General features: G+C 41.9%; 1 long non-coding RNA gene across 1 annotated transcript; it reads right to left on the bottom strand.

The window, feature by feature from the left end:
- Positions 1-4740: 4740 nt before the first annotated feature.
- LOC130996729 (uncharacterized) lies at positions 4741-5078 on the bottom strand. Its single transcript, XR_009092765.1, has 3 exons — positions 5022-5078; positions 4876-4942; positions 4741-4793 (listed from the first exon to the last, which is right to left on the bottom strand). It is a non-coding gene; the product is annotated as an uncharacterized LOC130996729 (long non-coding RNA).
- Between the last annotated feature and the right edge of the window lie 14699 nt (positions 5079-19777).

Here is a 19777-nt window from a genome sequence, read left to right as displayed (position 1 = left end):
TTTCCTTTTTCCTTTACCACTATCTTGAGGTGGTACAAATCCAGATTGTCCAGGAGCCTTTCCTATCTCCCTTGGTAGCAATGACTCAATGGTGAGAGCCCTGCTCAGAGTTTGTGCATAAGTGAGACCTCCCTGACTTTCTAGGGAGATCGAGATCTCGTGGCGCAGTCCGTTCCTAAATTTCTCTGCGCGCTTCTCATCAGTATCTACTAAGAGTGGAGCATATCTTGACAGTTGGTTAAAAGCCATGTCTTATTCAGTCACTGTCCCAGCCCTCTGCTTCAAGTTCCAGAACTCGTTCTATTTCTTCTGTTTATAGCATCCTGGTATGTACTTCTCATACAACTCATTCTTAAAATCTTCCCAAGTGAAATTTTCCCATTGTTCGTCAGTCATTGTGCGCCTCACCGATTCCCACCAGAAGTCGGCTCCGTCTACCAGTTGGTAGGCTGCGCAAGTCACTTTATCTTCGTCATCGCAGCGGATGTCGCTGAAAATTTACTTTACTGTTCTAACCCATTTCTCGGTGTCCGTGGGATCGCCCAGACCATCAAACGTTGGAGGCTTTTCCTTACGAAACTTTTCCTCAGTAGTACGCTCTGGTGCTACTTGAGGGATAGGCTGTTCAGGGATAAATCCCCTGCTGCGTCCGCGACCACATCCTCGTCCCCTACCGCGTCCTCTCGGAGCTTTTTCCATTCTGATTCACGGACGATATCAACACAAAAGTGAGATTCATTCCGCATGCATGCATACAAGTATACATACATAGATATACACAAGGTATATCGCTTCTATAGTGTAACCCTGTGAAAGGCTTTATGAGGAAACTGATCTATCTTAGTGGAATACTCAAGTGAATCCTTAATCTCATCCCATTGCTTCTACGTTATAACATATCTATGTTGAACGTCTCTATCTTACCAGTCCTTACTTAAATCGATCAAGCGGAGCTATCACGACTAACATTTTCAAGGCATTCTTGGGTGGTACTCAAACAGTTTGTAAGAGTTCCTATCATTCTGATCGTATAGGCAGTGAACCTAAAACGATAACATAAACTTTCATTCATTCCTTCATTCATTCGCTTCTTTTGAAACCTTTAAAACACGTGGACAATAAATGTCACATTCCTTAAAAACTTTGCTTTTGCCGGAAAGATTCAAGGAATCTAACTCGACCGTTTAACATTAGTTCGTTAAGGGTTCGGTAGTCCCAAACACAAAATAACATTCATTGAGTCGTTATGGGTTCGGGTAGTCCCAAACACGACACTATCGTTAAGGGTTTGGGTAGTCCCTAACACGATATTAACTTGGTTGTATGAGTCGAAGACTCAAAATAACAATATGAAAGCGATTAGCAATTCATAACTTATAGCATATGGAAAGCGGTAAGCAATTCACATAGCATCATTCATTGAAAGCGCGCACTTCTTGAAAACTCTCCAAAATATTTAATAACTTTGAAACCTTTAAATCGTACCTTTCTTGCGGCAGTGTGACGACCAGCTGAGGTTCAACAACTTTCTTAGAAGTCTAGGGGCACTAATCTAAACTCAACATTAGAAGCTTTTGGTTAATTATCAGAGAAATGAAAGAAAACTTATTCTCTGATACCACTCTGTCACACTCTAATTATTGAAACAATAACTATAACCGGGGTACGACTCATCATTTAATATGAACAAGGGAAAAACCTTGTGAAATCCAAATAAAAGGGATAACAATCGGGCTTAGCCCCTTTGGATGAAGAAAGACAAGTATTCAAGTGATACAAATCCATCAACAAACATAATAACTTCAGGATCACAAGTTTAGTGTCATGTTTCAGATAACCAACATTTATAGAATGAAATACTTGCGAATTAATAGTCTCGGCTCAACAAGAGATATTGTTTAGAGTCACAACATACTAGGTCTTAAGTTAAGGAAAATAAAAGACAGATACTGGCTAATTCTACAACGGAAGTCAAAACACGGAGTTGAACCCTAGCCTCAGCTCGCCCCGTCAGCACCAGCCGTTAACCTGAAAAACATTTGAAGATTTTTGGGCTAAGTACTAATGTACTTAGTGGGCTGCAACTTTTGAAACATTTCATAATCTGAAGAACAATTTATCCAATCATACTTGACATGACTTAGAAGGATTTAAAGTGAAAGGACTTCTAAGCATGTTAAAACATTTCATTTTATATATATATACTTAATTTGCGTGCAGTTGTCACACTCATTTCTGTTACTCGCTATGATCCCGGACCTTTTAGCCACCGACGGATCCATTTCTCCCATTTACTTGAGGGCGTAACCCAGACAAGTTTACTTTTGACCTCGGGACGCTACCCAGGCAGGCCCTTACATTCTATGTGTCACGACCGGACTTAATTAAGGATAATTAAGCCGGAAAACCATGACCAAGGGTTGGAGATAAGAAACGGAATAGAAAGGGGATGAACAAACAAATAATAAACAACGAAGAAACATACTTAAATATTAACAACGAAGGGAACATTTACAACGGAGTTAGAGTTGTGCTGACTTAGTCAAACTAGTAAGTTCGGGTAGCTCCGACTTAGCGAAAGATAATATGAAATTCTTTTGAGTATGCAGCGGAAGAAGGTTCTGATTACATGTATGAAGACATGTACTCAAGAGTTCTTTAATACATATAACTTCAGACAAAAGGGATTTTCTGCTCGTCACTTCATCACCACCGGTTACTGCTCAACCTGCACATTTAGAAATACATGCAGGGCTGAGTACAAAAGTACTCAGTGGGTACACACGCCTATAGAAACTTGTATTGAAAACATAAATTGTCATGCCATCTTAACAGTACAGCAAGGGAGTTTTCGTGAAATAAGCCCAAGCTTACTAAATTCTTTTGTGATTCTTAAAGATCGAATGATCAGTCTAAGTTCTCTTGTATTTTATCATAACTGAAACTTGTGTGCCGGAGAGGTGGCCACCTCTCACGGACACCTGACCGGCCAACCCGTTAGATGACTCACGGCCCTAGGTGTACACTAGCCCTGGCAGGATAGCTATCAACTGCTCAGGACCCGAATTCGATTACATTAACTTGGCATTTGCCTCATCAGATAGATATAATACTAAACTGAAACATTTTATGGCAAGACAATAACTGAAATAACTTTCTATTCATAGATTCTGTAATGAAATAACTTGCTTGAAAGTAACATTAAACTGATTTGATATATCTGAAAATAAACCCACCTGATTTGAGATCTTGGTGATTCGGTGATTCCTTGATTGATGGTTATTCCCGACCTTGACCTTGATTTCGAGAAAAACATAAGGTACTTACTCGGGGAAAATTCTCAGAATGAGAATGCATAAATAACCATGCATGAAACTGGTATGCATGAACTAATCCTCTGAGCGATAGTCGGAAAATTCTTACTGTTAATCCTTGTTAAAAGATTTAGCTAACTCTCGTTTACCGCGGTCGAATAAATCTGTAATTCTTCCTTCCCCATCGGAACATAATCTCGCTCTTGTATTCGATAAATAGAAGGAACTGACTCGGTTCATCCCATAAGTAATCCCGTAAGAATTTATCGGGCTTGACAGTAGAATATAATCCTCTAATGTAACTTCAATTAATTAATGGCTCAAAATAAGGTAGCCGATTAATTAAATAAAACAAGTGGCTTTAATGAAATAAACGATAACAGTCCACTTTAAAATATTTGGGCTTGAAGGAGATAGTAATAAGCTTATTAATTAAGAGGCTCAATAAAATAGCCTACTAATTAATCAAGAATGACGCAAATTAATATACTGCAATTGTCTCAAAAGAATAATGGAGGAGTCCAAACAATAATTAATGTGGGCTGGAAAGAATAAATCTGAGTCCAATAAACAATTAAATCGGCCCAGATGAAACAATAACCGGCCCAACAATATACATATGGAATTTGGAAATAGAAGTCTATTAATAACTATCTCAGCCCAATTCTTTTGAAATCAATAAAGCCCAAACTTTAAAAAAAAAAAAACGGCCCAAACTCTCTCTTTCTTTCCAAACTCTCGGTCTCCCCCTTTCTCAAGGGCCGCTCGCCTCTCCTTCTCTCTGAAAATTCTCGATCGGCCTCTCCTGCTCCGGCTAAAATCTGGCCGGCTTCGCTTCTCCGGCTGTTCAGCTGTCGTCTGCCGACGCGTCGAACCCCGACGACGTCCTCTCTCTCTCTCTCCACGCGGAACCCAGTCGAGCCCTAACTCTGGAAATCATCGCCGCTGCTGTCACGCCCGTCTGGAATCCGGCGAGCGATCGCCGCCTGGGAGCGGCGCTGTTCACCTCTCTCTCTCTCTTCGTCCCTATCGTGAAAGGGAATCGAAAGCCCTAGCCCACCCACTGAAGTTCAAACTGATTTTCCACCTCAAGAACCGATCGGTTCCTGTTTCTCAACTCCGGTGTCGCGGCTATTCTGATGCGGGCAAGACGACGAGAGTTCGCCGCCTTCTCCCTCCGTTCCGGCAGATGCTTGGGCAGTCGGCCCCTCTCCCTAAAGCTAAGTCTAACTTTCTCAATTCCATTCAACGTTCTGGTTTTTTTGAGGGTGTGGGTTCTCGTGATTACTACTCTAGAGTACAGTGAGTGAACTATAAATCTTCCTGTTGTAAAGCATCTCATGGCTATGTGAGGTAGATGAACTGTGATTATGCTAAAAAAATTTGATGCGAACTGAATTGAATGCTTGAGATAGTAAAATACCTTGAATGCGTTCGAACTGATAGATTGTTATTGAGGTTGAATGTAACGTGTAACAACTGAAATGAATTGAGGGAGCAATGGTTTAATGAATGAATGAGACTTTGAACTGGAAATAGCAAGGTTAAGAACAAAGCTTACCTTGCAGTTGTTTGTTTTGATTGATGGATTGTTTGTTATAGCCGACTGGTTTTAACTGAGGAAGTTACTGAAATGAACGTCGGTCCTGCTGTTAATTCAGGTGAACTTTGATGAAAAGAGATGGAATTACTGAAGCCAAGCCTTACCTTGAGCTTTGGCAGAAACATGGGGGCTGTTCTTCAAGTTTCCGCTGGAGTGAACTGAGAGTGAAAAATAGCACTTGCTGGCTGGGTGAGTATTAATAGAAGAATATATTGCTGCATACTTGAGTATGCTAGCAGGATGAACAGGCATAGGGTGGCTGGCGGTAGAGGCTGGAGGGAACCGGGTAGCCATGGAAGGTGGCTGGAAGCTTTTGCTGAAGGTGGATGAGATGGAAGTGCAGAGGGTGGTCGGTTATTGCTCCTGCACTCCACTTTTACATTTCTCTCTCTTTGACTTTTGTGTTCCAAACTTGATAAGTGGGCCATGTAAGTCCCAACTTGTAAAATACTATGAATTTCCCCAATCTGTGAACTAAACCGTAGTCCGTGAACTGTAAATAAATACTGGTTCGAGTTCCTAAATATCACGTTTCTGTATTCGTTTAATATCTGCTTCCTTGTCTGCTAATATCGATAAACTGTAAAATAACTTAAATTAAATCCGTGGATTTAATCTGCAAAGTTGGAAATAATTCCAAGACTTCTAGTGGCACTAATATAACAACATCTGATTTTCAAATAGTAAATAACATGACTTCGCTAAGTCAGTTATAACTTGGAAATAATAATACTGAATGGCTCGATAATTCTCATCGCGATTTACTCACGCGATACAAAAGCATAAAGCTAAAAAAATAATAACTCCGTCTGATAATTAAATCAGGATCATAAACTGAATTCTAATAAACTGTCATCTGGATTCCGTTCACTAAAAGATGCGATTTTATTATCGCGATACTGTATTTAAAATACAATAAAAAGAGCGGGTCACTACAAACTACCCCTCTTAACAAAATTTCGTCCCGAAATTTGATAAACTCAGCTAAACAATTCGGGGTATTTCCCTTTCATCTTGTCTTCAAGTTCCCACGTAGCTTCTTCTTGTCCGTGGTGTCTCCATAAGACTTTCACTGATGTGATTGCCTTATTTATGAGTTGTTGCACTTTTCGATCCAGAATGGCTTCGGGTCTTTCTTCATAGCTCAAATCTGGGCTAAGAATCATCTCTTCATGGTGGATCACATGCTTCGGATCGAAAACGTATTTTCTGAGTTGTGACACGTGGAAAACATTATGAACGTTTCCAAAGCTTGGCGGTAACGCCAACCTGTAAGCTACTGGACCTATCCTCTCTAGGATTTCATATGGTCCTACAAACCGGGGCCTAAGCTTTCCTTTGACACCAAATCTAGTTATCCCCTTGGAGGGAGATACTTTCAGGAAGACCTTGTCTCCTAATTCAAATTGTAACTCGGTTCGGCGTGCATCAGCGTAAGATTTCTGTCTATCTTGCGCCTCCTTTATTCGGCCTCGGATCTGGCGAACTATCTCAATCATCTCATTGACCGCATCCGGTCCTAAAATCTTGCTTTCACCCACTTCATCCCAATAAAGCGGTGATCTACATTTTCTTCCATACAATGCCTCATATGGTGCCATATCGATGGTCGCCTGGTAATTGTTATTATAGGAAAATTCAATCAACGGTAGCACTGCTTCCCAACTTCCACCCCTGTCTAACACCATTGTCCTCAACATATCTTCGAGGGTCTAAAATTCAGTCTCGTGCCTAACTCCTTCTGTAAGCTCATCCAAAATCTAGATGTGAACTTCGAGTCTCGATCTGATGTGATTGACACGGGTACACCGTGTAAGCGTACAATCTCCCTGACATACAGCTGGGCTAGCTTATCTGCTCCGTATGTGATCGGTATCGGTATAAAATGGGCACACTTCGTGAGTCGATCCACTATTACCCAAATTGCAGTGTTTCCTTTCTTTGTTCTGGGCAGACTAGTCACAAAATCCATTGCAATGTGTTCCCACTTCCATTCCGGAATTTCCAAAGGTTGCAACTTTCCATATGGCCTTTGGTGTAAAGCCTTTACTTGCTGGCATGTTATGCATCTCTCTACAAATGATGCTATGTCTCGTTTCATGCCTTCCCATCAAAAACACTTCTTCAAATCTTGGTACATCTTAGTGCTGCCTGGGTGGGCAGTATAAGGGGTATCGTGAGCTTCACTCATGATTCTATCTTTAAGCTCCTCGTCGTGGGGAATACATATTCTTTCCTCAAAAAAGATAGCATTATCCGATGCTTCCCTATAGTTCTTGAGGTCTCCTTTCCTTATTGCTTCTCGAAGCTTTTCCAATTTCTCGTCCTTCCTTTGTGCTTCTATTATCATTTTTCTCAAGTCGGGTATCGTTGCAACAACGCTTCTATACTCATTTTTCCAAACTCCTTGACGAGCTCATTCTTTTGGGTGACGAGATATCCCAACCTAGATTGAGTCTTACGGCTCAATGCATCAGCTACTACATTGGCCTTACCCGGGTGGTAGTTAATACCGCAGTCATAATCTTTCACTAGTTCGAGCCACCTTCTTTGTCTCATGTTGAGGTCCTTTTGCTCGAAAAAGTACTGACTCAACCCAAAACACCTAATGGATTGACTCGCAATCGTACGAGGTCGTCCTAGTGTAATAAGCTAACCCAAGTCGTCTCTCAAGGAAGGCTAAACAGGGCTTTGATCATGCTACGCACAGAAAACATGAAATAAACCTAAACACTCTAATCAGAAGTTTGGGTCTGACACTTTCTCTCCGATTAACTAATGCGTAATTAAAATAAAGCATATAAAGTTAACTAGGCAAAAGATAGCAAGCCAATAAGAATGCAAGAAGGCAAACAAAGCTAGGGTTCTAAACTAGCAATCTAGAAAGCAATCATCAATTCAACACCATAAACAACGATTATCTAGGCGAAATAACATATTAACATTTAATCAAATGAATGTTAAGCAAACACACACAATCAAAGAGAATTTCGCAAGCAACTCAATGACGAACTAACTAGAACATGGCATTTGAACATTAACGAAATCAACTAGAGTTTCCAATTCCAACACTAAACCAAACGATCATAAACTTGTAAACATCAAAGATTAATAACTACCTAGGCAAGAAACTCAATCAAGCATAAGATTCGAATGCAAGAAAATCTTAATCTCCATAAAAGAAATCTCTAAATATTCATCAACAAGGAAGGAAAAGGGTAAACAATAGCAACAAACTACGAATCACGTAGATTATCTAAACTCAACAACAATTATCTCCAATCATCATATTAATCAAAACACAAATAAAGATTCAAATAAACCAAAGGATTTAGAAAACCAAGAGAATCTAGAATCAACAACAATGAACTTCAATCTTCACATTCATCAAATACATAAAACACAAAACTCAATTAACCAAAAGATTCATAAAACCAAGAGAATATAAAATCAACAACAATAATCTTCAATCATCATATTCATTAAAGACAAGAAACAAAGACTTAAATAACCAAGGGATTCATAAACAAAGAGAATCAAAGGGAGTTCTTACAAAACATAGCAATCCAAGGAAAACCAATCCGATGAAGTGTTAATTGACATCCAAAGCAATCCAATGAATCCAAGATTGAAAGTAAGTGTTGTGGAACTCTAAAAACCTTAAGAAAGAGGTGAAAATCGCCTCTGGAGGCTGCTGGAGACGAGGATGATAAATTAAAACCCTAGAAAGGGGTTTTTAATCGAAAAATCATACTTTCGGATCTGAACAGAGGCGGCGGCGCCGTGGGACGGCGGCCGCCGTGCACGGCGCGCGCCGTGCCACGGCGCCGCCGTGTATGCCTTTCGCAGACTGCAATGCGCAGCGTTTTTGTTTTGGTCCGTTCTCCCTCGTTTCAAGTCGGATTTTAGATCCGTTTTCGCCTACGAACTCGTATCGAGACGAACTTTGATTCTTCTTCAGACCATTCAACTAAATTCTGACTTTAATTTTGTTCACATATCAATCAATGTGAGCACAAAATCCTGAGACAACAAAATTAGCATAAAAGCTCAAATCATTCAACTCTTAAGTGAAAGAGACCAAAATAAAAGTCAATATAACACGTAAACACCCAGAGATTCATCACAAAATAGGGCTAAACAACCCCCCCCACACTTGATCCTTTGCTTGTCCTCAAGCAAAGTCACGACACCAAAAGATAGTTCACAAGAAAACTTCCTCACCATTCACATCTCCAACCAATCTAAGTCTCTTAGCCTTTCACATTCCTCACGAGATGTTCATTGTTAAGATTTTAAGAAGCAACAACCACATGATACAATTCAATCCGATCAGACCCAATTCTCCGCTAGAGGTGAATTCCCTAATGTGATTGCCTTTATAATCAAATCCCATTTTCCTTGAAGATGATAAACAATCAAACCAAATCAAATTTTATACATCTTTCTTTTAAAGGTGATGTTATTCCATTCTCAATAGATGGGCCAACTTTCGTGAGATCAACACTTTTGGAGGTAATCCAAAATGTTCTCACGTGGTTTTCCATGCTCATAACACTACTGTCAGAGGAGCAGAGACCCAAAGCTATAGAAAACTTCACAACAAACCAACATTCAAACTCAAGGGATAAGATCGTAGGCTATCACAATGAAAACACTCCCTCTAGCATCTACCGGATAAATCACGTCAAGAATAGCTCATAAGGGTGTTGCATCCAAAACATTAAACAACTTACATCAAGAGAGGAATATGCATAGCCTGAGAGACAAAGATAGCAACCAAGCCAACACAAAGCATGAAATTTACTTGTGAACAAATCATCAAAGTGTGCATTATTACTTGAAGCCAAACAACAATCAAGATAAAGGAGACCATTTGCCCCACACAAGAAAGCCCAAGAACACAACAAAAAGGCACCCAAAGGATCAACAAACACCCCCCCACACTTAAAATCTAGCACTGTCCTCAGTGCTCGCAAAAATAGGGGTGAAAGAGAAAAACATCCCTGAATATCGATCCAGTGGTGAGTCTGAAGTGTCCCACAATGTCTGCCTCTCTCTCATCCAAAGAACAAGCAGTCTCCAACGCAACAACCTGCACCAAACAACAGATGCAACAAAACACAACACAGACAAAACGACAGAAAAATGAAACCAGAAAAAGCAAGAAAACATGGGTTGCCTCCCATGCAGCGCTAGTTTTTAAGTCGCCAGCCCGACTAAGAAGGTCCCTTAACCAAAATCCGATTGAAGCTCCAGCTGCCTTAACGCCCTTGTAAACTCATCTTCTTGAATTGCAGCTGCGGGTCCTCCAAATGAGTGCTCCATGCTCATATCCTGGGATGGCCCTCTATCCACACATCCAACGAAATTTAGTGACCCAACCTCATCCAGCTTCTCTTCCAGTAGCAAGGCACACAGAAGGCCTTGCTCTTTATCATCTTCCTCTTGTAGCTTATCCAGGAATTCTCTCTCAATCTCACTTTCATCTTGCAAGTTAGCAAGAAATTCTTCCACGATCTCGTCCTCTTCCTGTAGCTTATTAAGGAAGTCCTGCACAATACAATCCTCATCCAAAGCATCAAATGTTTCAACATAAGAGCAGATTTGAATTAAGGGAGTGGGGGTAGTAGGTTTTTGATAAAAAACAGAGAATGTTACCGCTCTACCTGCCCCTACCATACTTACAGTTCCCGTACCCACATCAATGCGAGTATGGGTGGTAGCCAAAAAGGGTCGGCCAAGTAGCACGAGATGCCCATTCTCGCCTCTAATCCCTTTTCCCTCATCAAGGACAACAAAATCAACCAAGACACTAATCCCCCTAACAACCACCTCAACATCCTCAACAAGGCCCCGTGGGCTACTAATAGAGCCGTCAGCTAGCTCTATCTTCATATTCGTGCATTTCAGCCTTTTATTACCCAATTTCTCAAAAATATCAAACGGCATCAAATTGACTGCCGCGCCCAAATCAAGCATTCCAAACACCTTTTCAACCCCACCTAAGCTAATATCAAAAATAAAGCTACCTGGATCTCCTTGCTTGGGTGGTGGTTGGTCTAGTGCAACAGTGACGGGTGGCAGTGGCTCACTGGGGCATTGGGTAGCCTTGATTGCCTGCACAGTTTTGCTTCTCCATCTCCCCATGGTTATTGGGGCCTTGTCCTTGACTACCTCAACGGCATGAGCTTGATGCGGCTGTTTGTCCTGGTTCGGGAACTTTCCGATCGGCTGTTCTTGCTGATTTGACTCAACCCAAAACACCTAATGGATTGACTCGCAATCGTACGAGGTCGTCCTAGTGTAATAAGCTAACCCAAGTCGTCTCTCAAGGAAGGCTAAACAGGGCTTTGATCATGCTACGCACAGAAAACATGAAATAAACCTAAACACTCTAATCAGAAGTTTGGGTCTGACACTTTCTCTCCGATTAACTAATGCGTAATTAAAATAAAGCATATAAAGTTAACTAGGCAAAAGATAGCAAGCCAATAAGAATGCAAGAAGGCAAACAAAGCTAGGGTTCTAAACTAGCAATCTAGAAAGCAATCATCAATTCAACACCATAAACAACGATTATCTAGGCGAAATAACATATTAACATGTAATCAAATGAATGTTAAGCAAACACACACAATCAAAGAGAATTTCGCAAGCAACTCAACGACGAACTAACTAGAACATGGCATTTGAACATTAACGAAATCAACTAGAGTTTCCAATTCCAACACTAAACCAAACGATCATAAACTTGTAAACATCAAAGATTAATAACTACCTAGGCAAGAAACTCAATCAAGCATAAGATTCGAATGCAAGAAAATCTTAATCTCCATAAAAGAAATCTCTAAATATTCATCAACAAGGAAGGAAAAGGGTAAACAATAGCAACAAACTACGAATCACGTAGATTATCTAAACTCAACAACAATTATCTCCAATCATCATATTAATCAAAACACAAATAAAGATTCAAATAAACCAAAGGATTTAGAAAACCAAGAGAATCTAGAATCAACAACAATGAACTTCAATCTTCACATTCATCAAATACATAAAACACAAAACTCAATTAACCAAAAGATTCATAAAACCAAGAGAATATAAAATCAACAACAATAATCTTCAATCATCATATTCATTAAAGACAAGAAACAAAGACTTAAATAACCAAGGGATTCATAAACAAAGAGAATCAAAGGGAGTTCTTACAAAACATAGCAATCCAAGGAAAACCAATCCGATGAAGTGTTAATTGACATCCAAAGCAATCCAATGAATCCAAGATTGAAAGTAAGTGTTGTGGAACTCTAAAAACCTTAAGAAAGAGGTGAAAATCGCCTCTGGAGGCTGCTGGAGACGAGGATGATAAAGTAAAACCCTAGAAAGGGGTTTTTAATCGAAAAATCATACTTTCGGATCTGAACAGAGGCGGCGGCGCCGTGGGACGGCGGCCGCCGTGCACGGCGCGCGCCGTGCCACGGCGCCGCCGTGTATGCCTTTCGCAGACTGCAATGCGCAGCATTTTTGTTTTGGTCCGTTCTCCCTCGTTTCAAGTCGGATTTTAGATCCGTTTTCGCCTACGAACTCGTATCGAGACGAAGTTTGATTCTTCTTCAGACCATTCAACTAAATTCTGACTTTAATTTTGTTCACATATCAATCAATGTGAGCACAAAATCCTGAGACAACAAAATTAGCACAAAAGCTCAAATCATTCAACTCTTAAGTGAAAGAGACCAAAATAAAAGTCAATATAACACGTAAACACCCAGAGATTCATCACAAAATAGGGCTAAACAAGTACTTCAGGCTTTTGTGATCAGTGAATATTTCACACCTAACTCCATATAGGTGGTGTCTCCAAATTTTCAGCGCATGTACCACTGCGGCTAATTCCAGATCGTGAGTTGGGTAATTAAGTTCATGTGGCCTTAATTGCCGTGATGCGTATGCTATTACCTTCCCTTCTTGCATTAGCACGCAACCAAGTCCGTTCTTGGACGCGTCTGTGTAGATCACATATTCCTTATCGGCTGTTGGGACTGCTAACACAGGTGCAGTAGTCAACTTTTCTTTAAGTTCTTGGAAACTCTTCTCGCACTCCTCCGTCCAAGAATACTTTATCCCTTTCCTGAGCAATTGCGTCATCGGTCTGGCGATTTTGGAAAATCCTTCTATGAACCTTCGATAGTATCCTGCTAATCCCAAGAAACTCCTTATCACATTGGGGTTAGTTGGCGATCTCCATTCTCTCACGGCTTGTACTTTTTCAGGGTCCACTTTGATCCCTTCTGATGACACAATATGTCCTAAGAACATGACTTCGCTGAGCCAAAATTCGCAATTGCTGAACTTGGCATACAGGCGCTCTGCCCTCAATGTCTCTAGGACAATTCTCAGATGTTCCTCATGGTCCTTTTTTGTTCTTCGAGTATATCAAGATGTCATCTATGAATACTAAGACAAATTTGTCTAAGTATGGATGGAAAACTCGATTCATGAGGTCTATGAACACGGCCGGTGCGTTGGTTAGTCCGAATGGTACCACCAAAAATTCATAGTGACCATACCTAGACCGAAAGGCTGTCTTAGGTACGTCTTCTGGACGAATCTTCAACTGATGATAACCAGACCGCAAATCAATCTTTGAAAATACACTTGCTCCCTTGAGCTGGTCAAAGAGGTCATCTATCCTTGGTAAGGGGTACTTGTTCTTGAGTGTTACTTTATTCAACTCTCTGTAGTCTATACACATTCGCAATGTGCCATCCTTCTTCTTCACGAAGAGCACGGGTGCGCCCCAAGGTGACACACTTGGTCTAATGAATCCCAGATCCAAAAGTTCTTGCAGTTGTATCTTGAGTTCTTCCAACTCCTTTGGAGCCATCCGATATGGTGCCTTTGAAATGGGAGCTGACCCGGGCTCCAAATCAATGGTGAACTCGATTTGTCTGTCCGGTGGTGGTCCAGGTAAGATTTCTGGAAATACGTCTGGAAATTCCCGCACGATTGCTACATCGTCTATGCTCTTCTCCGCTCCAGGTTCTCCGTGTAGGTACACGAGGTAAGATGGGTATCCCTTTTTCATCATTTTCGTTGCTTGTAGGGCGGAGATGATCATTTTTCGTCTTCCCATGCCGATCCCATGGAAATGTGTCGGTTCCTTCCCTGGGGGTCGAAAAGATATCCGTCTTTCATTGCACAAGATGGTGGCGTAGTTCTCAGCTAGCCAGTCCATTCCTAGGATTATATCCACATCTCTCATCGGTATAACATTCAAGTTGTTTACCATAATCTTGAGTGACCCTATGTTCAGTTCTAGGTTCAAGCACACCCGATCTACTGTCGTCATCCCTCCTATTGGTGACGATATACTCAACTCCTGATTGGCTCTTCCCGTCTTAAGTCTTAATGCATCAACACATGCACTTGCAATGAAAGTATGCGATGCGCCCGTATCAAAAAGGAGTACAACAGGAATATTGTGCAGCATGCCCATACCTGCCAGGTTCCCTGGTTGTTCTCGGGCTGTTTTTGTCTCATTGCATAAGCTCTAGCATGATGAGGTCGTCCACGCTGCCTCTGCTGTTGCGGCGATTGTTGTCGAGGCTGTTGCTGAAATGGTTGTTGCTGTTGAGGCTGATACTGTTGTGGGCGTTGATATTGCAGCTGCAGATGCTGTGGCTGTTGATTCTGTTGTGGTTGCCCAATGTGTGGTTGGGGTTGAGCTTGGATTGCTCGCAGGTGTGAAGCCTGAATAGGTATGTTCGGCTTTGAACTTGTTCCATACTGCTTGTTCGGGCACTGCTTCGCGTAGTGTCCCTTCTGGTGGCAAATATAGCAGTCATCACTGCCAGCCTTACAAACTCCCCCATGATTCTTGTTACACTTGGGACATGGTGGAGCCCTTTGCTGGTTACCTCCCATCGATTTCTATGCATTTTGGTTCCCATAGCCTGATGACTGGAAAGTTTGTCCTTGCCATGGCCTCCTCTCAGCTTGGCCAGGGTTATTGTTGTCCCATTTTCTCTTTCCTTTGGAATTCTGATCATAACTCTGGTTATGCGGCGGTGCGGATGCAGTTGCCGTTGCTGGTCTTTCTCCCGGCATTGCTGCCTCAATGTCTACCGCTCGACTGAGTGACTCAGTATAGGATAATCCTCCGTGGCTTGCCAAAGTCATCCTAATCTCGTGCCTCAGACCGGCACAGAACTTCTCAGCCATCTTCTCATCTGTGTCAACCTGTCGGTGCATACCTAGACATATCACAGAACATTCTGTCGTATTGTGTTACCGACATCCTTCCTTGCTTCAGGTTGTAAAATTCGGCTTCATTTTTCTTACGATAGCTCTTGGGTATGTACTTGTCATATATACTCGTCTTGAATTGCTCCCAAGTCAAATTTTCCAATTGTTCCTCCGTCATCGTTTTCTTTCTCGCTTCCCACCAAAAGTCGGCTGATCCAGTTAGCTGAAAAGACATGCAAGCCAGGCGCTCTTGGTCAGTGCAACGCAAAAAGTTGAAGATGCGCTCAATAGCGCGTATCCAAGTCTCGGCTTCTGCCGGGTCCCCTGTTCCGTTAAAGGTGGGTGGATTCTGTCGCAGGAATAATTCCTCAATTCGCTGTTCCGGCTGTACAAGTGGTGGGACTATTTCTGGTTCTGGCCCTGCTTCTGGGCCTCTTTCTTCATTTCGGGGAATTCTTCCCCCTCCTCTTGGGCGTCCTCGCTTCGGCGGCATTCTATTTAGTCAAAACACAAGTTGTTAATGCAACATCACAAGGCATACTATTTATCGTTCTATCCAAATTCTCATATGTTATTTATGATCAAACATCGACAAAACATATAGAGTAAACATTGGTGGGCGACTCATCGCGAAAGACCGGTAAGGTCTCTTTATAACATAGGAAAATCGCCTCAGTGAGGACTTTACATCTGCATAAGGATCTAGATTCATCCAAGTACAACTCATGATGTACTGGCTAACTGGCTAAGCCATCACAAAAGTACTTAGTTCACGGAACGTCTCCACATCTCACGTTTCCGTACTACTATTACACAAAGACTACGCCATCATAAGGCGTATAAAACATCAGTACTACATATGCTTCTGGAATAATTACATAACAACCTACTAGGTACATAAGGTTCTATCTACGAAGGTCAACTGTACGATCCCTGAGTCGGGGCCTGGTCGCTAGTTGGTGTGGCAGGTATGTCCTCCTCGGGGTCCTCTTCCGGATCTTCCTCCGGATCCTCCTCTGTTCCTCCACCAGAGGGGTGCAACTCCCCATCTCTCATGCCCACAGCCTGGGCAATGGTAGCCAAGTGAGCTAACTCATCTGTGACCCTGCTGTTCGGGTCGTCTCCTGTGCGAATCCTGGTCATAATGTCCATGGGCTGGTGCGGGGCGATAGGTGATGAGAATATCAAGTGAACCATGTCCAAGGTGGCACGTAAAGCTGAGTGATTATCCTGGGCCGGGGGCTTGCCTTTGTTGATATAATTCTTAGCATCGGCTAAGACTCTGTCGATGTCAGCCATGGCGGCTGTTATCTCTGTATCATTCATCCGCCTCGATGGTCGTGGTGATCCCAGGGCTAAGGGTACTGAGCCCATGTCAAAAGGAAAATCTCTGTGGGCTTGAGGCCTAGAGGGGCCTGCTTATGTATCATGCCTCCCGGGGTGCCATGGGATGAGGGCTACCGGTGGGGTCGGCTGTGGAAGTGTCGCCAATGGCTCATCTGATGAAGGTATTCCAACCGGTGCAGAATCCCCTGGGCACGAGTATGGTCCTCGAGGGGCTCTTCCCCAACGAGTGAAGCGGGTCTGGATCTCAGCCATAAATCCAGGAAAATCATAGTGTAGGTCGTAGGTCATGCCAGAGCGAGTGGCGAAACGAGTCGAGATCATCCTCGCCCAACCTTGCCATTCCAAAGGCAGCAACTCAGTCAACCGCTGAATCCCATCATAGTCTGATATACCGTGGTCTCTCGCAGCGACCCAATGTCGATGGAAACCTGCCAAGAACTGGCCCAAATCGTCGCCGTGGCATCGGCGGTATGTGAAATATGAGTTCTGAACAGCCTCCGGACTCGCATCTCGACGTAACGGTCGTCGCCTGGTGAAGCGTCTTCTCGCCATCTACACACAAAGGTTGTATAGTCAAGTCACGTATGACATAACAAGTGGCAAGAACAGTAAGGTTCCAAATCTAAAGCTGTAAGGTAATAATTCTACTCAGGACATCGCAATTCTAACCACTGCATATCGTAACATAGTAAGGTTTAACGCTAGACTTGAGTCTTCATCAAGTAATCTCTATCATGATCGCTAGTACTAGCTAACTATGTGTAGCACTCTCACTGTCATGAGAAGTGTTCAAGACATACTAATTAAGGCAATAGTTGATTCGGTATTCCGCCTCGCGTGAATAATCCGAACGAAGATCTATGCCCGTGTCACTCTCTCGTACGTGACACCTTTCTTTATTCCACATTGTATTTTGTTTGTCGATTTCTCGTTTGATTCACAAACCTTGTAACTTACTCATCACCCCAAGCTACAGAGAAAAGCAAAAGTGTTCTTGCTAACTTGCTTCTACTGTTCTATTCACAAAAGTGATCATGCATCCTTAGCGCATCTAAGTTCATTGAGTAACCTCTCCATAAAAACATAAGTAAGACAAACACTTGCATAAAGGTGAAATATAAACCTTAACATCTGAAACTTTCTGTTGCCTTCCTTTCTGTTGAGCATGGTGACGATGATGAAGTGTTGAGCTTTTGTCGACTGACTTTTCATTTTAGGGATCTTACTAAGAAAACTGGGTAACTCTTGAGTTCAGAGCAAATGAACTGCTCTGATACCATTCTATCACGACCGGACTTAATTAAGGATAATTAAGCCGGAAAACCTTGACCAAGGGTTGGAGATAAGAAACGGAATAGAAAGGGGATGAACAAACAAATAATAAACAACGAAGAAACATACTTAAATATTAACAACGAAGGGAACATTTACAACGGAGTTAGAGTTGTGCTGACTTAGTCAAACTAGTAAGTTCGGGTAGCTCCGACTTAGCCAAAGATAATATGAAATTCTTTTGAGTACGCAGCGGCAGAAGGTTCTGATTACATGTATGAAGACATGTACTCAAGAGTTCTTTAATACATATAACTTCAGACAAAAGGGATTTTCTGCTCGTCACTTCATCACCACCGGTTACTGCTCAACCTGCACATTTAGAAATACATGCAGGGCTGAGTACAAAAGTACTCAGTGGGTACATACGCCTATAGAAACTTGTATTGAAAACATAAATTGTCATGCCATCTTAACAGTACAACAAGGGAGTTTTCGTGAAATAAGCCCAAGCTTACTAAATTCTTTTGTGATTCTTAAAGATCGACTGATCAGTCTAAGTTCTCTTGTATTTTATCATATCTGAAACTTGTGTGCCGGAGAGGTGGCCACCTCTCACGGACACCTGACCGGCCAACCCGTTAGATGACTCACGGCCCTGGGTGTACACTAGCCCTGGCAGGATAGCTATCAACTGCTCAGGACCCGAATTCGATTACTTTAACTTGCCGTTTTGCCTCATCAGATAGATATAATACTAAACTGAAACATTTTATGGCAAGACAATAACTGAAATAACTTTCTATTCATAGATTCTGTAATGAAATAACTTGCTTGAAAGTAACATTAAACTGATTTGATATATCTGAAAATAAACCCACCTGATTTGAGATCTTGGTGATTCGGTGATTCCTTGATTGATGGTTATTCCCGACCTTGACCTTGATTTCGAGAAAAACATAAGGTGAAGGAATATTAAACTGAATTAATACTCGATTTGGCCCGAAGATCGTTTCTTGGGATATTATTAATTTATCATACAACGATTAATCCCTAACATGCTCCTATGAATTTAACAGCTGCACATTGGAGTTAGAAAATACCTGAAGAATTCCTAAGAATTCGTCAATCCGTCGCTGAACAGGTCAGCCAACTTCAACTCTCTGTTTGACCCCTCAAACGACCTCCAATCGTATTTTGTGCAGAACTACGACTTCTTCGTCTTCGAAAGAGCTTTCCGTGGCCGTCTGTTTCACCTCAATCGGACTTCTGTAGAGGAAGTTATGGCTGTTCTTCGGAGACTGCCAGAACTTGATTTCCTGCGAAAATCTGACTCCAGCTCAGATCTTCTGAACTGTATCCCGCTCAGCTTTCACCGTTGGATGGACAACGAACTGTGAAAGTCCCAAGAGAGAATGCTCCACACGATTTCCTGCGCCCCACACAGCTCTCCAAAACCCTAATATTTTATCAGTGTGTTTTCCTGAGAGCTGACAGCTGTATTTAATAGAATTAAATACGTGTGGGACGCTTGGAATCTGTAATAGGCGTTCCTTCTCTCCTTCTAGGGCTAGGAGACTTTGGGCCAGTCCAGGGACCAGATACAAGGAATAAAGATGGGCCTCAAATAAATTAATTTATCTATGGTCAGCCCAGACCATAATTAATTTATAAATATCAGTTCATTCCACTAGAGAACCGATACTGACTTACCCCTTTATTGCCGGTAATGAGTCGGTGGCTTGTATTTAGACTTATTAAATCTCCGTATTTAAAATATCCGACATCCATTAATTAATTAGAGCTCTGACAGCTTAAATTAATTAATCTCTTTATAAATCCTTAAGCAGTACCACTCAAACTTTATTATTGCGCCTGAACTTAATCAACCTGCAGGGTTTAGCGCAATAAACCTTATTGAGCTCCTTAAGGGGATGTCATTATCCTATACCGGATACGGGTACTAATACATATAAATAAATATCAT

The sequence above is a fragment of the Salvia miltiorrhiza genome, chromosome 8 (assembly GCF_028751815.1).
Source record: "Salvia miltiorrhiza cultivar Shanhuang (shh) chromosome 8, IMPLAD_Smil_shh, whole genome shotgun sequence".
Lineage (NCBI taxonomy): Eukaryota > Viridiplantae > Streptophyta > Magnoliopsida > Lamiales > Lamiaceae > Salvia > Salvia miltiorrhiza.
Note: the sequence above shows the minus strand (reverse complement) of the source record. Positions and strands in the feature narration are given on the sequence as shown.